The sequence below is a fragment of the Leucopleurus acutus genome (genome assembly GCF_964270905.1).
Source record: "Leucopleurus acutus genome assembly, chromosome: 14".
In the NCBI taxonomy this organism is placed as follows: Eukaryota; Metazoa; Chordata; class Mammalia; order Artiodactyla; family Delphinidae; genus Leucopleurus; species Leucopleurus acutus.
In genome coordinates this window covers 70,960,760-70,977,271 of record NC_139156.1, presented here as the reverse complement: position 1 = coordinate 70,977,271, position 16,512 = coordinate 70,960,760, and positions in this window count along the sequence as shown.

Sequence of the window (16,512 nt, the reverse complement as noted above, 5' to 3'; positions counted from 1 at the left end):
AGTTCTAAAGAATATGACACAAATACCAATTAAGCAACACCAAACCAAGTCACATACTACTTATAGGAAAACACCAACTTAAATGAAAGCCCATTTCTTATCTAAAACCATGGAGGCCAGAAGCAAGTGACACAACATTTTTCAAGTGTTAAAAGAGAAGAACTCAATTGCAAAGTCTGTATCTGGTGAAAATATCTAAAATGAATGGGAAATAAAAACATTCTCAGAAAAAGGAAAACTAAGAGAATTTATTGTTAGCAAATCTACCATAAAAGAATGACTAAATGAAGTTCCTTAAACAGAAAGGCAATAGTAATAGAAGGCTTTGAACTTCAGGAGGAAATAACATCAGAATGGGGAAAAATATGTCAAAATGTAATAGAAAATCCTACTTCTCATGAGGTTCTTATATTATTTTTGATGATTAAAGCAAAAATTACAATACAGTGTCATCCTACTCAAAGTATATGGAGTAAGTCCTTAAGACAGTGATATTTAAAAGGTAGGGAGGGTAAATGGACCTAAGTGGAAGTAAACGTTCTAAACTTTACTCAAAGTGGTAAAATGCTGACAATAGCAGACTGTGATAAATCAAATATGCATGTTGTTATACCCAGGACAACCCCTACTGAAACTAAAAATTCTATAAATATAAATAAGAGGGAATCCTTAAAAACTGTTCTAATAACACTCAGAAGGTTAAAAAGAGACAGAAAGAGAAATAGAAGAAAATGAAACAGGAAACAAACAGAAAGCAAATCTTTTCCTCTGGACTTTTTGCTGTCTTAGAAAAAATATATAAGTATATATATTATATACTTGTATATAAGTATATATATGTGTGTGTATATATGTATATACACACACCCACATACACACAAAATGGAATATTATTTGGCCATAGAAAAGAATGAAATGCCATTTGCAGCAACATGGATGGACCTAGAGATTATCATGTTAATAGAAGTAAGTCAGACAGAAAGACAAGTATCATATGATATCACTTATATGTGGAATCTAAAATATGACACAAATGAAGTTATTTACAAAACAGAAAGACTCACAGACATAGAAAACAAACTTATGGTTACCAAAAGGGAAAGGAGGGGAGGGATAAATTAGGAGTTTGGGATTAACAGATACACACTACTATGTATAAAATAGATAAACAACAAAGACCTACTGTATAGCATAGGGAACTATATTCAATATCTTATAATAACCTATAACGGAAAATCTGAAAATGAATATATGTGTGTGTGTATAACTGAATCATTTTGCTATACACATGAAAATTGTAACTCAACTATACTTCAATTTAAAAATATCTATCTATCTAATCAAGTATCAACATAAAAGTACCTGAATTTGGCAGTCAGACACAATAATAAAGAAGAATCTGAGACATAATTACCTAGGGTATAAGTTGAGTGAATGTACAAGTGACTTATTAAAAGTGGGAGATTAAAATAAGCACTCAAAATATTTTTTTCTGCTCTCAAAATAGTAGCCTTCATTTTAGTCCATTTTTGATTGTTCACATGACTAATACTAAAGTTAGTCCCATCTGGTTGACCTACAATGAGGTATTCCTATTTTTTTAAGAGCTACCTTTTACTCTTCCAATATTACAGAATCAGTAGCTTATTAGAAGAGCCATATATATCAAAATAATTTTTAAATTTTAATATAAAAGAAAAATATATTGATAAATTGAAAGGTAGGCTTTGAAGGCCAACATTCTACTAAAAGAAGAGATATTTAAGGTACATTTTTTTTAAATGCTGATCACTATTACATATTTTGTTTTACTTCTTGAATCCTTTTATTTATTTTTTGCTTTCTTATTGAAATACAGCTGATTTATGATGTTTCAGGTGTACAGCAAAGTGATTTAGTTTTATATATATATAAATATATATATATATTCTGCTTCAGATTCTTTTCCATTATACAGTATTAAAATATACTGAATATAGTTCCCTGTACTATACAGTACGTTTTTGTTGTTTATGTATTTTATATATAGTAGTGTGTACCTACTAATCCCAAATTCCTAATTTATACCTCCCCCTTTTCCCCTTTGGCAATCATAAGTTCGTTTTCTATGTCTGTGAGTCTGTTTCTATTTCTCGGTTTTATAAATCAGTTCATCTGTATCATTGTTTTAGATTCCACATGTAAGTGATATCATTTGATATTTATATTTTGCTGTGTGGCTTACTACACTTTATATGATAATCTCTAGGTCCATTCATGTTGCTACAAATGGCATTATTTCATTCTTTTTTATGGCTGAGTAGTATTCCATTTGAATGCAAAATGTGCGTGTTTGTATACATATATATATGTATGTATGTGTGTGTGTGTATATATATATATATATATATATATACCACATCTTCTTTATCCATTCATCTGTTGACAGACACTTAGGTTGCTTCCATGTCTTGGCTATTGTAAATAATGCTGTTATGATCACTGGGGTGTATGTATCTTTTCGAATTAGAGTTTTTGTATTTTTTGGATATATGCCCAAGGGTGGGATTACTGGATCATATGGTAACTCTATTTTTAGTTTCTTAAGGAACCTCCATATTGTTGTCTATACTGGCTGCACCAATTTGCATTCTAACTGACAGTGTAGGAGGGTTCCCTTTTCCCCCACCCTCTCCAGCATTTATTGTTTGTAAACTTTTTGAGGATGGCCATTCTGACCAGTGTGAGGTGATACCTGATTGTAGTTTTGATTTGCATTTCTTTAGTTATAAGTGATGTTGAGCAACTTTGCATGTGCCTGTTGGCCATCTGTTTGTCTTCTTTGGAGAAATGTCTGCTTAGGTCTTCTGCCCATTTTTTGATTGGGTTGGTTTTCTTTTTGGTTTTTGGTTTTTTTTTTTTTTTAATTGAGTTGTATGAGCTGTTTGTATATTTTGGAAATTAAGCCCTTGTCGGTAGCATCCATTGCAAATATATTCTCCCATTTTGTAGGTTGTCTTTTCATTTTATGGTTTTCTTTGTTGTGCAAAGGCTTTTAAGTTTAATTAGCATCCATTTGTTTATTTTTGTTTTTGTTTCCATTACTCTAGGAGACATATCCAAAAATACATTGCAAGAGTCTATGTCAAAGATTGTTCTACCTATGTTTTCCTCATCTGGTCTTACATTTAGGTCTTTAATCCATTTTGAGTTTATTTTTGTATCTGGTGTTAGAGACTGTTCTAATTTCATTCTTTTACATGTAGCTGATCAGTTTTCTCAGCAACACTCATTGAAGAGACTCTCTTTTCTCCATTGTATATTCTTGCCTCCTTTGTTTTAGATTAATTGCCCATGGGTACATGGGTTTATTTATGGGCTTTCTATCCTGTTTCATTGATCTTTGTGTCTCTTTTTGTGCCAGTACCTTACTGTTCTAATGACTGTTTGTAGTATAGTCTGAAGTCAAGGAGAGTGGTTCCTCCATATCTGTTCTTCTTTCTCAAGAATGTTTTGACTATCCAGAGTCTTTTCTGCTTCCATACAAATTAAAAATTTTTTTTGTTCTAGTTCTGTGAAAAATGCCGTTGGTAATATAATGGGGATTGCATTGAATCTGTAGATTACCTTAGGTAGTATGGTCATTTTAACAGTATTAATTCTTCCAATCCAAGAACATGGTATATCTTTCCATCTGTTTGTGGCATCTTCAATTTCTTTCATCAGCATCTTACAGTTTTCAGAGTACAGGTCTTTTGCCTCCTTAGGTAGGTTTATTCCTAGGTAATTCATTCTTTTTGATGCAAGGGTATGTGGGATTATTTGCTTAATTTCCTTTCTGATATTTTGTTGTTAGTTTATAGAAGTGCAACAGATTTCTGTGTATTGATTTTGCATCCTGCAACTTTCCTGGATTCATTGATGAGCTCTAGTAGTTTTCTAGTGGCATCTTTAGGATTTTCCATGTATAGCATCATGTCTTCTGCAGACAGTGACTATTTTACTTCTTCCTTTCCAATTTGGATTCCTTTTATTTCTTTATCACTGATTGCCGTGGCTAGGACTTCCAAAACTATGTTAAGTAAAAGTGGTGAGAGTGGACATCCATGCCTTTTTCCCGATCTTAGAGGGAATCTTTCAACTTTTCAAAATTGAGTATGATGTTTGCTGTGGCCTTGTCATATATGACCTTTATTATGTTGAGGTATGTTTCCTCTAATGCCCACTTTTTTGGAGTGTTTTTATCATAAATGGAGTTGAATTTTATCAAAAGCTTTTTATGCATCTATTGAGATGATCATACGGTTTTCTTCAGTTTGTTAATGTGGTGCATCACATAAATTGATTTACAGGTATTGAAAAATCTTTGCATCCCTGGGATAAATTCCACTTGATCATGATGTATGATGCTTTTACTGTATTGTTGGATTCAGTTTGTTTGGATACAGTTATTGTATCATATCAGTTTTCTTGTTTCCTGAAGTAAGCTTATATCACTATCAACTTCCCTCTTAGAACTGTATTTGTTGCATCTCATAGGTTTGGGGTTGTCATGTTTTTGTTCTCATTTGTCTCTAGGTATTTTTTGATTTCCTCTTTGAGTTCTTCAGTGATCCTTTGGCTGTTTAGTAGCGTATTGTTTAGCCTCCACTTGTTTGTGCTTTTTGCAGTTTTTTTTTTCTTGTTGTTGATTTCTAGTCTCATAGCAGTACAGTCGGTAAAGATGCTTGTTATGATTTCAACTTTCTTAAATTTACTGAGGCTTATTTTGTGTGCTAGCAGGTGATCTAACCTGGAGAATATTCCATGTGCACTTGAAAAGAATAAGTATTCTGCTGCTTTTGGGTGGAATGCTCTGTAAATATCAGTTAAGTCCATTTGGTCTAATGTGTTATTGAAGGCCTATGTTTCCTTATTGGTTTTCTGTCTAAATAATATGTTCATCAATGTAAGTGGGGTGTTACAGTCCCCTATTGTTACTGTGTTATTGTCAATTTCTCCTTTTATGTTTGTTAATATTTGCCTTAATATATTGAGGTGCTCCTATGTTGGGTGCATATGTATTTATAATTGTTATATCTTCTTCTTGGATTGATCCCTTGATCATTATGTAGTGTTTCTCTTTGTCTCTTGTAACAGTCTTTATTTTAAAGTATGTTTCTTTCTGGTATAAGTATTGCTACTCCAGCTTATGCTTTCCATTTTTGTGGAATACCTTTTTCTATCCACTCACTTTCAGTATGTGTGTATCTCTAGATCTGTAGAGAGTCTCTTCTAGGCAGCATATATACCAGTCTTATTTTTGTATCCATTCAGTCAGCCTGTGTCTTTTGATTGTAGCTTGTATTCTGTTTACATTTAAGGTAACTATTGATTTGTATGTTCTTATTGCCATTTTCTCAATTGTTTTGCATTTGTTTTTGAAGGTCTTTTACCCCTTTCTTCTTTGGTTCCCTTCTCTTGTGATTTTATAACTATATTTAGTGTTATGTTTGGATTCCATTTCATTTTTTTGCGTGTATATCTATTATAGATTTTTGGTGTGCTGTTACCATGAGGTTTTTGTGTAGCAGTCTCTATATATATACATGGTTGTTTTAAGTTGCTGATCTCTTAATTTCAAATGCAATTTAAATACCCTGCATTTGTTCTCTCCTCCCTTCACAATTACTGTTTTTTAAATCATATTTTATAACTAATTATCTTGCATATCCCTTAACTGCTCATTGTGGATACAGATGATTTTACTACTTTTGTCTTTTAACCTACCTACTAGCTTTGTGTGTGGATGATTTCATACATTTACTGTATGTTTTCCTTTACCAGTGAGCATTTCCACTGCATAATTTTGTTTCTAATTGTGGGCTTTTCTTTTTCGCCTAGAGAAGTTACTTTAACATTTGTGTTAAATCTGGTTTGGTGGTGGTGAATTCTTCTAGCTTTTGCTTGTCTGTAAAGCTTTTGATTTCTGAAGGAGAGCCTTGCTGGGTAGAGTATTCTTGGTTGTACGTTTTCCCCTTTCATCACTTTACATATATTGTGCCTCTCCCTTCTGGCTTGCAGAGTTTCTCCTGAAAAATCAGCTGGTAGCCTTATAGGAGTTCCCTTGTATGTTATTTGTTGATTTCCCCCTGCTGCTTTTAATATTTGCTCTTTATTCTTAATTTTTGTCATTTTGATTACACTGTGTCTTAGTGTGTTCCTCTTTGGGTTAATCCTGTGTGGGACTCTGTGCTTTCTGGACTTGAGTCACCCTTTCCTTTCCCAGGTTAGGGAGGTTGTCAGCTATTATCTCTTCAAATATTTTCTCAGGCCCTTTGTCTTTCTCTTCTTCTTCTGGGACCCATATAACGAGAATACAGAGGTCTCTTAAACTGTCCTTATTCCTTTTCACTTTTTTTTCTGTTCAGCAGCAATTTTTTCTACTACTGTCTTCCAGGCCACTGATCCATTCATCGCTATCATTTACTCTACTATTGATTCCCTCTAGTATATTTTTCATTTCAGTTATTGTATTCTTCAGCTCCATTTGGTTGTTCTTCATATTTTCTAACTCTTTGTTAAAAACGTCTATCTTTTCCCTCTATGCATCCATTCTTCTCCCCAGTTCTTTCATCATCTTTATGATCATTTCTCTGAACTTTTTCTCCAGTGGGTTACTTGTCTCTACTTCATTTAGTTCTCCTCAGGTTTTATCTTGTTCCTTTGTCAGGACCATGTTCCTCTGCTGCCTCATTGTGTCTAAGATGCTATTTGTATTATTATGTATGTGGTAGGTTATTTACATTTCTTGACCTTGGAGAAACGGCCCTCTGTAGGAGGGACCCTTATGCATCCTGGCAGTGCACTCCCCTCTCATCACCCAAGCTGTATGCTCTAGCGATTCCTCCTAAGAGGGCTGCATGGGTCCTTCTGTTGTGATGGACTCTGTGGGTGGTCTGATAGGCTTAGTTGACCCCTAGTCTGCTTGGTTGCCAGCCCCTGCCTTGTGCACCGCTACAGGTTGCTGGTTAGCGAGGCCTGGTCATGAGGCAGCTGACTGTAGAACCCCAGGGTGCCCCTGGTCTAGTTCTGGCTCACTGGTGGGCAGAGTCAGCGTCCCCAAAACTCTGGGGCTGTTGCCCACCCACTAGCAGGTGAAGCCAGATCCTGGGGTTAGTGCCAGACGACTCACAGGCAGAGCTGGTTCCTGAAGTTTGGCTGCAGGGCCCAGGGATTCCAGACCTTGTTTCATATCATTGGGTGGGGGGCAGTTCCTGACACAGTTGGGTATGGGGTCTGGGGTGTCCCAAATGTTGTGTTTGCCTGCCAGTGGGTAGTGCCAGGGTCTGGGCCCAGCTTGTCCCAGGGTAGGGTCTGGACTGCCCTGTGGGATCATAGTTTTCTTGCTTCTGGTGTCTGGCCCTGGTGGGTGAGGTTGATCCAGAGGCTTGTTCAGGCTTCCTCATGGGAGGGGCTGGTACCTACCAACTGGTGGGTGGAGCTGGGTCTTGGCCCTCTGGTGAGCTGGGCTGTGTTTAGAGGCATGTCCAGAGGCAGCTGTGGGCTCTTTGGTCTTTATGGAGCCTGTCTCCTGCTGGGTGCAGCTTTGTCCCTGACCAGTTAGTTGTTTGGCCTGAGGCATCCCAGCACTGGATCCTACAGGCTGTTGGGTGGGGCCAGGTTTGGGCACTAACTAGCCAATATGGCAGCTGCCAGGAGTGCTCACACAGTTGAATGTTCCTTAGTATGTCTGCCCCCAGTGTTTCTGTCCCCAAGGTGAGTCGCAGCCTTGCCCCACTTCTCCGGGAGACTCTCCAAGACCAGCAGGTAGGTCTGGCTCAGGCTCCTGTCAAATTACTGCTTTTGCCCGGGGTCCTGGTGTGCATGGGATTTTGTGTGTGCCATTTTAAGAGCAAAGTCTTTATTTCCCCCAGTCCTGTGGGGCTCCTGCAATTAAGCCCCGCTGGCCTTCAAAGCCATGTTCTGGGGGCTCATCTTCCCAGCGCCAGACCCCCAAGCTGCAGCCTGTTGTGGAGCTCAGGACTCTTACTCCTGTGGGAGAACCCCTGCCGTATAATTATTCTGCATTTTGAGGTTTGCCTGTCCTGGGGGTATGAGATTTGATTATATCACTAGTCCACCCCTCATACTCATCTTGTGTGGTTCTTTCTCTATGTCTTTAGTTGTAGGAGATCTTTGGAGCCTACCAGAAAAGGTTCCACACTGGTAGGCTCCAGGTTTTGTTTCATCAATGTTTGTTCTGCAGATAGTTGTAACTTTGGTGTGCTCATGAGAGGAGGTGCGCTCAGGGTTTTTCTACTCCTCCATCTTGGCCACTCGCCCAACTATTATATTTTTTCATCATTTGGTGAAAAGATTATTCAAAGTGGTAAAAGACTTGCTTTTATTAACATTATTACATTATTGTATTTTTCTTTGTGCTCATTTTTACTTTGTAAGATTTCTTCAATAAGCATGCACTGGTTTTATAATGACAAAAATTCCAAGTTTCCATTATATAATGGCCATTAGCAAATTCTGGTTTCTCCATACATATTCTCCCACTAAACATACAAATCAAGGAGACAAGCAAATAACAAATAACAATAACATCACAGAGGACACTGAAAGAAGGAAAATATTCAAATTATTTTTATGAAGTGAGTGTGACATTGAAACTATAAAGCTGGAAACTGAGACAATTAAAACTAAAGATAATTTAATTCATAAATATCAATGCAAAAACCTAAGATAAAACAGCACATTAAAATATAATAATCCTGACCAAGTTGCGTTTATTACAGTAATACAAGAATGGGTCAACATTTAAAAAGGCATTAGGGTCATTCAGTGTATCAATAGATTTAAGGAAACAATATCATACATCTCCCTAGATGTTTAAGAGACATCTGAAAATTCAACGTCAATTTCTAACTTAAAAAAACTTTCTGAAATAAGAGTAAGTGAATTTGTCCTTACAAGACTTATCCTTAACAAGAGAAACACTGGATAAATTCTTACTTAGATAGGAATAAGGTAAGTTTGCCTATCATTTGTATTATTATATACTCTTGTTTTAAAGATACTATCCAATGTAATTATTTTATTTTTAAATTTTCTTTTTTAAAATTTTTATTGGAGTATAGTTGATGTACAACGTTGTGTTTCAGGTGTACAGCAAAGTGAATCAGTTATACACATACATATATCCACTCTTTTTTAGATTCTTTTCCCATATACTTCATTACAGAGTATTGAGCCTTTCCAATTATGATTCAGTAAATTCAACAACAAAATCTTTGCATAGAAAAAAGAGGAAGAAATGAAACACTAAATACAAGTCAAAATATAACTATATTCACCAGCTTTTGTAAGGTTATTTTGTGTAACAGTCTCAAAGTCTCAGGGGATATTAGCAACAGAGGTTTATTTCTCATTTTCCTTGCTGGACAACTCTAGATTGGCTGTGGCTTTGTCCCACGTGGTGCCTCAGGAATCTAGGCTGATTCCCTTTCTGACTCACTGCCACTCTCCTGTGTCATTCTGTGCTCCCACATGTGCCTTATGAGTGTTCCAGTTGTTCCACATCTTTGGCAGCACTTGTTTTTAACTTTAGTTTTTCTGGTGGGTATGTAGTAGTATATCATTGTGGTTTTAATTTGCATTTCCTTAGTGACCAATGAAGTTAAACAACTTTTTCTGGACTTGTTCAGTTACAGAGCACTTGCACATTGTTTATTTGGTTGTCTTCTTATTATTGAGTCGTAAGATTTCTTTGTATACTCTGAGTCCAAGTCCTTTCTAATATATTTTTTCAAATATTTTCTCCCCATTTGTGACTTGCCATTTAATTTTCTTTTTTTTTTTTTTTTTTTTTTTTGCAGTACAGTACGCGGGCCTCTCACTATTGTGGCCTCTCCCGTTGCGGAGCACAGGCTCTGGACGTGCAGGCTCAGCAGCCATGGCTCATGGGCCCAGCCGCTCCGTGGCATGTGGGATCTTCCCGGACCGGGGCACGAATCCGTGTCCCCTGCATCGGCAGGCGGACTCTCAACCACTGCGCCACCAGGGAAGCCCATCCATTTAATTTTCTTAATGGTATCCTCTGACAAGTGAAAGTTTAATTTTGGTAAGCTTCAATTGCAGACTATATTTCTTTCATTATTCATATTTTTTGTCCTATCAATGCAAATTTGCCTTTCCCAAGGTCACAAAGATTTTCTCATATGTTTTCTGCTTTAGAATGTTAACTTTTTTAAGTTCTATAATCCATTTTGAATCAAATTTTGTGTGTGGTGTAAGGAAAATGCCAAAGCTCCTTTTTCTGTACAGATATCCGGTTATTCCAGCACCATTTATTGAAAAGACCAATTTTCCCCATTGAATTATCTTGGTAATTAGTCAACAATTAGTTGACCATATAATCACATATCCATTTCTGAACTTTTAATTGTTCCATTGATCTAAATGTGTATTTTTATGCCACTATCTTACTACCTTGATTGCTGTAGATGGGGAGTAAGTTGAAATCTGGGAGTATAAGTCCTCCAAATACATTCTTTTTTACATTTCCATATTCCATATTTTTTGTATTTCCATATAACCTGTAGAATGAGTTTGACCATTACTTTTAGAATGTCCAGTGGGATTTTAATTGGGGTTAAGTCTGTAAATAAATTTAGAGAGAATCAATACCTTAATAACATTCAGTCTTTAAATTCATTAACACTGTGTAGCTCCCAAATTATTTATGTCTTCTTTAACTTCATTCAGCCGTCTTTGATAGTTTTCATGGTACAGGTGTTAAACATATGGTTAAAATTATCTCCAAGCACTTCGTATTTTTTGATGATGTAATTTTTCATTGCCAGTATCTAGAAACAGACTTGATTTTGGTGTACTGCTCTTGCATCATGGGATGCTGTTATATTCGCTTAGTAGTTATCTAATGGGTTTGTTTTTTGTTTTGGGGGTTTTTTTTTTTGGTAGTGTCCTTAGTAATTTCTATGTACATCACGATGATAGCCAAAAAAAAGTTTTATGTCTTTATTCCCTATATATATGTGTGTGTTTCTTTTTCTTTATTGCACAGGCTACAACACAATGGAGAATACCTTAAGAGTGAGTAGACATTCTTACTTTATTCCCAGTCTTAGAGTAGGAAACTTTCTCAGCAAATATGATGTCAGCTGAACATTTCTGTTACCCTTTACATTTAGCTGAGAGCTTTTAGAATTAATGGATGATGCATTCTGTAAAATGTTTTAATATATCTATTGTGATGATCATATGCTTTTCTCCATTACATGGAGAGTTACACTGATTGAGTTTAGAATGTTAAAGCAACCTTGCAATCCAGGGGTAATACCACTTGATCATTATGTGTTATCTGTTTTTTGTATTACTTGATTTGGTTTTTAGTATTTGGTTAAGGATGTTGTGAATCCAGTCTTATGAGGGATATTGTTCTCTGGGTTTGTTTTCTTGCAGTGTTTTTGTTTGGATATGGTATCAGGCTAATGCTGGACTCAGAGTGCATTGGAAAGTGTTGCATACTCTATTTTCTAAAAGAATTTATGTATGATTATTATTATTTCTTCCTTAAAAATTCAATAGAATTCTACTGTGAAACCATATGAGCCTAGAGTTTTCTTTTAGGAGCACTCTTAAGAAATAAATTCAACTTCTTTAGTAAGTATGAAAGTATACAGTTGTCTCTTTCTCTGAGTTGTAATTTATGCCCTTCAAAGAATTTATTCAATTCATTTAAGTAAGTTCTCAAACTTACTGGAATAAAATGTTCATTATATTCCCTTATTATTCTTTTAATGACAGATCAGTAATGACATTTCTTTTTTCATTCTTGATATTGATAATTTGGGTATTCTCCTTTTTTTCCTTGATCCATCTACTAGAAGTTTATCAGTTTTACTGACCTTTCCAAAAAGTCAGCTTTGAATTTTGTTTACCTCTATTGCTTTATTTACTTGCTTTGACTTGCTCTAGGTTTTATTTGCTCTTTTTATAGCTTCTTATGATGGAAGCTTAAACAATTATGTACTCTTCCACATTAGTATCTTTTAGGGTTCTATTAATTTCTCTGTAAATTGTGCTTTAAAGCTATAACCCACAAATTTTGAAATTTTGTTGTTGTCCCAAATATTTTCCAATTTTCTTTGTGATTTCTTCTTTGACCTAAGGACAGTTGAGAAGTATGTTCATTATTTTTTAAGTATTTGAGGAATTTCCAAATTCACTCATTAATTTTTTTGCTTACTTCTATTATAATCATAGAATACATTTTGTATGACTTTAATTCCATCAAATTTATTATTAATCTACTTGTTTTATGACCTTGTGTGGTAGAAAGAAAATGATCCCCCCCCGCAAGGTGTACAAATCATCATCTCCAGAACATGTGACTTCCCAGAACCTCACATGACAAAATGGATTTGCAGAGGTGAGTAAGAGTCTTGAGACTGGAAGATTTGGGATTATCTGTGTGAAGTTAGTTAGTTATAAATATATAGAGAGACTTTTGGTATTTCCTATTCCTCTCCAAGAAGAATTATACTGTTTTGCATTGTCACCAGCAATATAGGTGACTATCTCTATCCCTGCAGCCTTGCCAACAGATTATGTTGTCAAAGTTTTGGATTTTTGCCAGTGTAGGTAAGTCAAAATTTATACCTAAATAGAGTTTTAATTTACATTTAACTTATTATGATCAACTTAACATAGGAAAATAGGCTTAAGATTTATTTTCATTTATTATTTAGGTTAACTGTTAATATCTCTACCATGCTTTCAGTGTTTTTTCTATATCTAGTAGTTCTGGGATATTAACCATTTGCTTGTGATAAAAATTATAAGCATTGTTTTTCATGTTCATTATTTGTCTCTACTTGTGGTATTTTCTGCCAAACAAATGTTTAAATTACTTTTGACCCAGTGCTCTGACTGCACAGCCTAAGGTCCTATCCGTAAAGGAAAAGAGAAGTCAAACAATTTTAAACCATACTTAGAGTTTTATTATTGGTAAACATATTGGAATTTTATTTTCTAACCATTTTATGCATGTCATAGAATAAAGTAAATGTGCTAATTAGAAACAAAGGATTTCAGGGTAAAACAAATAATGTGAATTTACAAGTCAAAGGAATTAAAAGCACTATAATGTTAAATTTGAATTAGAAATGAAAAATATTAAGTTTATAAAGTATATTTATATTGATATATACCCTAGATTTACCCACTGAAATACTCTGAGAGCAGTTAACACCTCAGTAAAAATGAATACTCCTGATCAGTTCCCACTGAAAGAAATCAGAGATCTTTGAGGAAATTGTTGACTTCAGATCTGGAGCATAGAAAATGCAAGGTAATGCTGTAATACCTTATTATATCATAAAGCAAAGATTTGATCAAAACTGGAGTTATGTGAAAAGGACACAGAAGCCTAGTCAATTTTGGGACTTGAGTGTGGAGGTTTGAGTATCAAAAGGGATAATTGGAAGTGTTTGCATATAAAAGATTTGGGTATCAAACTGCATAATACCTTGAGAAACACTATAAATTAACACTTAGGATTCTCAAAATGACAGAGAGATTTTGAGAGAGAAAGTCAAGGGACTAATACATGGAATGTTCTTATAATTTTTTGTTTAATACGTTACATTATATAAATGGGAGCACAGCAATAGTTATGTTAAGTGACATAACCATGACTGTCCTGGATAAACTGGAATGTATAGTCATCTTACTATTACACCAACTCCTTACCCTGACAGGTGGTTATTAAAGGGAAGGTGGTAAGCAATTTTTAGGAGGAAAAACACTTTTTCACGAAAGAGCATCAGTTAATGAACACAAAAAGAATAATAGTGTTAGAAAAACCATAGTTCTGACCTCTGTATGAAATCAGTAATTCAGGCAAAGTTCTTTTATAAAGGCTAAAACTATTAGATAAAATGTTGCTGGAACAGAAGATAAATGCATATTACCAAAGGAAAGCATAACCCTATAAAAGAGAGGTCGGGTGGGGATCAAATCAACTGGGTGAGCAAACTTAGCATCACTAATATTGGGACAACCTGGCATTGTGTGCCTCTTGATATGATGCAGAACAAAGCACACAGCATCACTTTTCCAAAATGTTCGCTGTGAGTCTAGACCAACCTTCCAGTTTTCTTGAAATAGAAGAGAGAAAGAAAAGGTGAGAACATCAAAAGAAAACAATCACATACCTTCACATACCTTCAAAATTTATGAGAAAACAGACTTGGCCTTTTTGAGTCAATGTAATTAAATATATCAATAAATTAAAAGCTAGGGTACTCTCCTCGATTTTAAAATACTAGAGACAAAGCAGGCAAATGCAAATATGAGTATTACCTATTGCTCAATCATGATGGTGGATATTCATTTTTGTTCAATTTTTCTGCATGTTTGAAATTGTTCATAATAGAAAAATGGAAAAAAATTCCATTTTTGATATGTTGTCTTGAATGGAAACTGATCAGGTAAGTCAAATGGCTAAAAGAGTATATAAACTTTAAATACTGAATTTTCTTCTCTTTATGAGCATCTAATTAGTTAAAAGGACATACCATTTTTAGTTACTTGGTTCATTAGGTTACCCTTATATTTGTAGAAGATACAGCATTGGTCTTATCTGAAAGAAGCAAGATATTCATTGTATCAACACGAACTGTTGCTTGATTTATTTTGCAGAGGTGATGGCAGGGTTGTAATTTGGGCAACATAAAAGGGAATAGGAAGCCAGATAAGTAAATTCTCAAGTCTTTTATGTAATTGTATTATGTTTTCATTGTGTACGTCACCCACAGTTCAAGCCAGCTGGTGTGTTGAACTCAGAGCAAAATAATAATAAGATAACATTAGGCATCCACTCTGTCTGCCTTTGCAAATCAATATTTTGTCTCAATTAAGCATGGCTTACAACTGTTAAGAATGTCTACAATATCCACCCCCTTTCATCCTCAGAGTTAAACAGGATGACTTTTAATGGGCATCATCAAAAAAATCTACAAACAACAAATGCTTGAGAGGGTGTGGAGAAAAGGGAACCCTCTTGCACTGTTGGTGGGAATGTAAATGGATACAGCCACTATGGAGAACAGTATGGAGGGTCCTTAAAAAACTAAAAATAGAACTACCATACGACCCAGCAATCCCACTACTGGGCATATACCCTGAGAAAACCATAATTCAAAAAGAGTCATGTACCGAAATGTTCATTGCAGCTCTGTTTACAATAGCCAGGACATGGAAGCAACCTAAGTGTCCATCAACAGATGAGCGGATAAAGAAGATGTGGCACATATATACAATGGAATATTACTCAGCCATAAAAAAGAATGCAATAATTCCATTTGCAGTAACGTGGATGAACCTAGAGATTGTCATACAGAGTGAAGTAAGCCAGAAAGAGAAAAACAAATACCATATTTTAACACATATATGTGGAATCTAAAAAGAACTGGTATAGACAGTCTTATTTACAAAGCAGAAATAGAGACACAGACATGGAGAACAAACATATGGATACCAAGAGGGAAAGCCAGGGTGGGGGGGGGGGTGAATTGGTAGATTCGGATTGACATATATACATATGCTATTGATACTATGCATAAAATAGATTACTAATGAGAACCTACTGTATAGCGCAGGGAACTCTACTCAGCGCTCTGTGGTGACCTAAATGAGAAGGAAATACAAAAACGAGGGGATATATGTATAGGTATAGCTGATTCACTTTGCTGTACAGTGTAACCTAACACAACATTGTAAAGCAACTGTACTCCAATAAAAATAAAATAGGCAGCAGGCCAGAGTTGACTTGCAAGCTATTGTTTACCAGCCCCTATTATAGACGATCAAATCAGTCAAGTAGAATATGGCACCTGATGTAGAATTTGGCTCCTGAAAAAGCAGAACTGAGGAAGTTAAATTATGTTCAGAAGATAGAAATTACTTATGATTTCCAGTTTTGTTTTCTTTATAAGTTAATTCTTACTCGCTATTAGTATGAAGGTGCCAAATATCGAAACATAGAAGGGGGTAGTACAGGACAAAGGAGGAGACTAAACACAGAAACGCTTTGTACTTTTGTCCCATGTAACCATGCAAAGTTAACATTTTCTTCAAAAGAGGAAAACAATACATTTTTGAGTTTTTTGCTCATACCTTCTTGGACAAAGGTTAAACACTGAGCACAGAAATTGCTTTTATGTTAGGGCCATATGTAGAAACATAGCAAAAAAAATATGAAACGCATAGTATACTCTTTCCTAACGTGCAGCATTGAGAAAATCTTCACAACGACCCAAAATGTTTGAAGTCCCGCAGTGGTCTTCCTGCCTAACGACTGCATGCTGACACATAACATTTCATGAAGATGGATGAGTACTCGTGGAATACCCAGCTCAAGGCCTGGCAAACAGTTCTTTTTTCAACTAGTTTTGTTTGTTTGTTTGTTTGTTTGACATCTTTATTGGAGTATAATTGCTTTACAATGGTGTGTTAGTT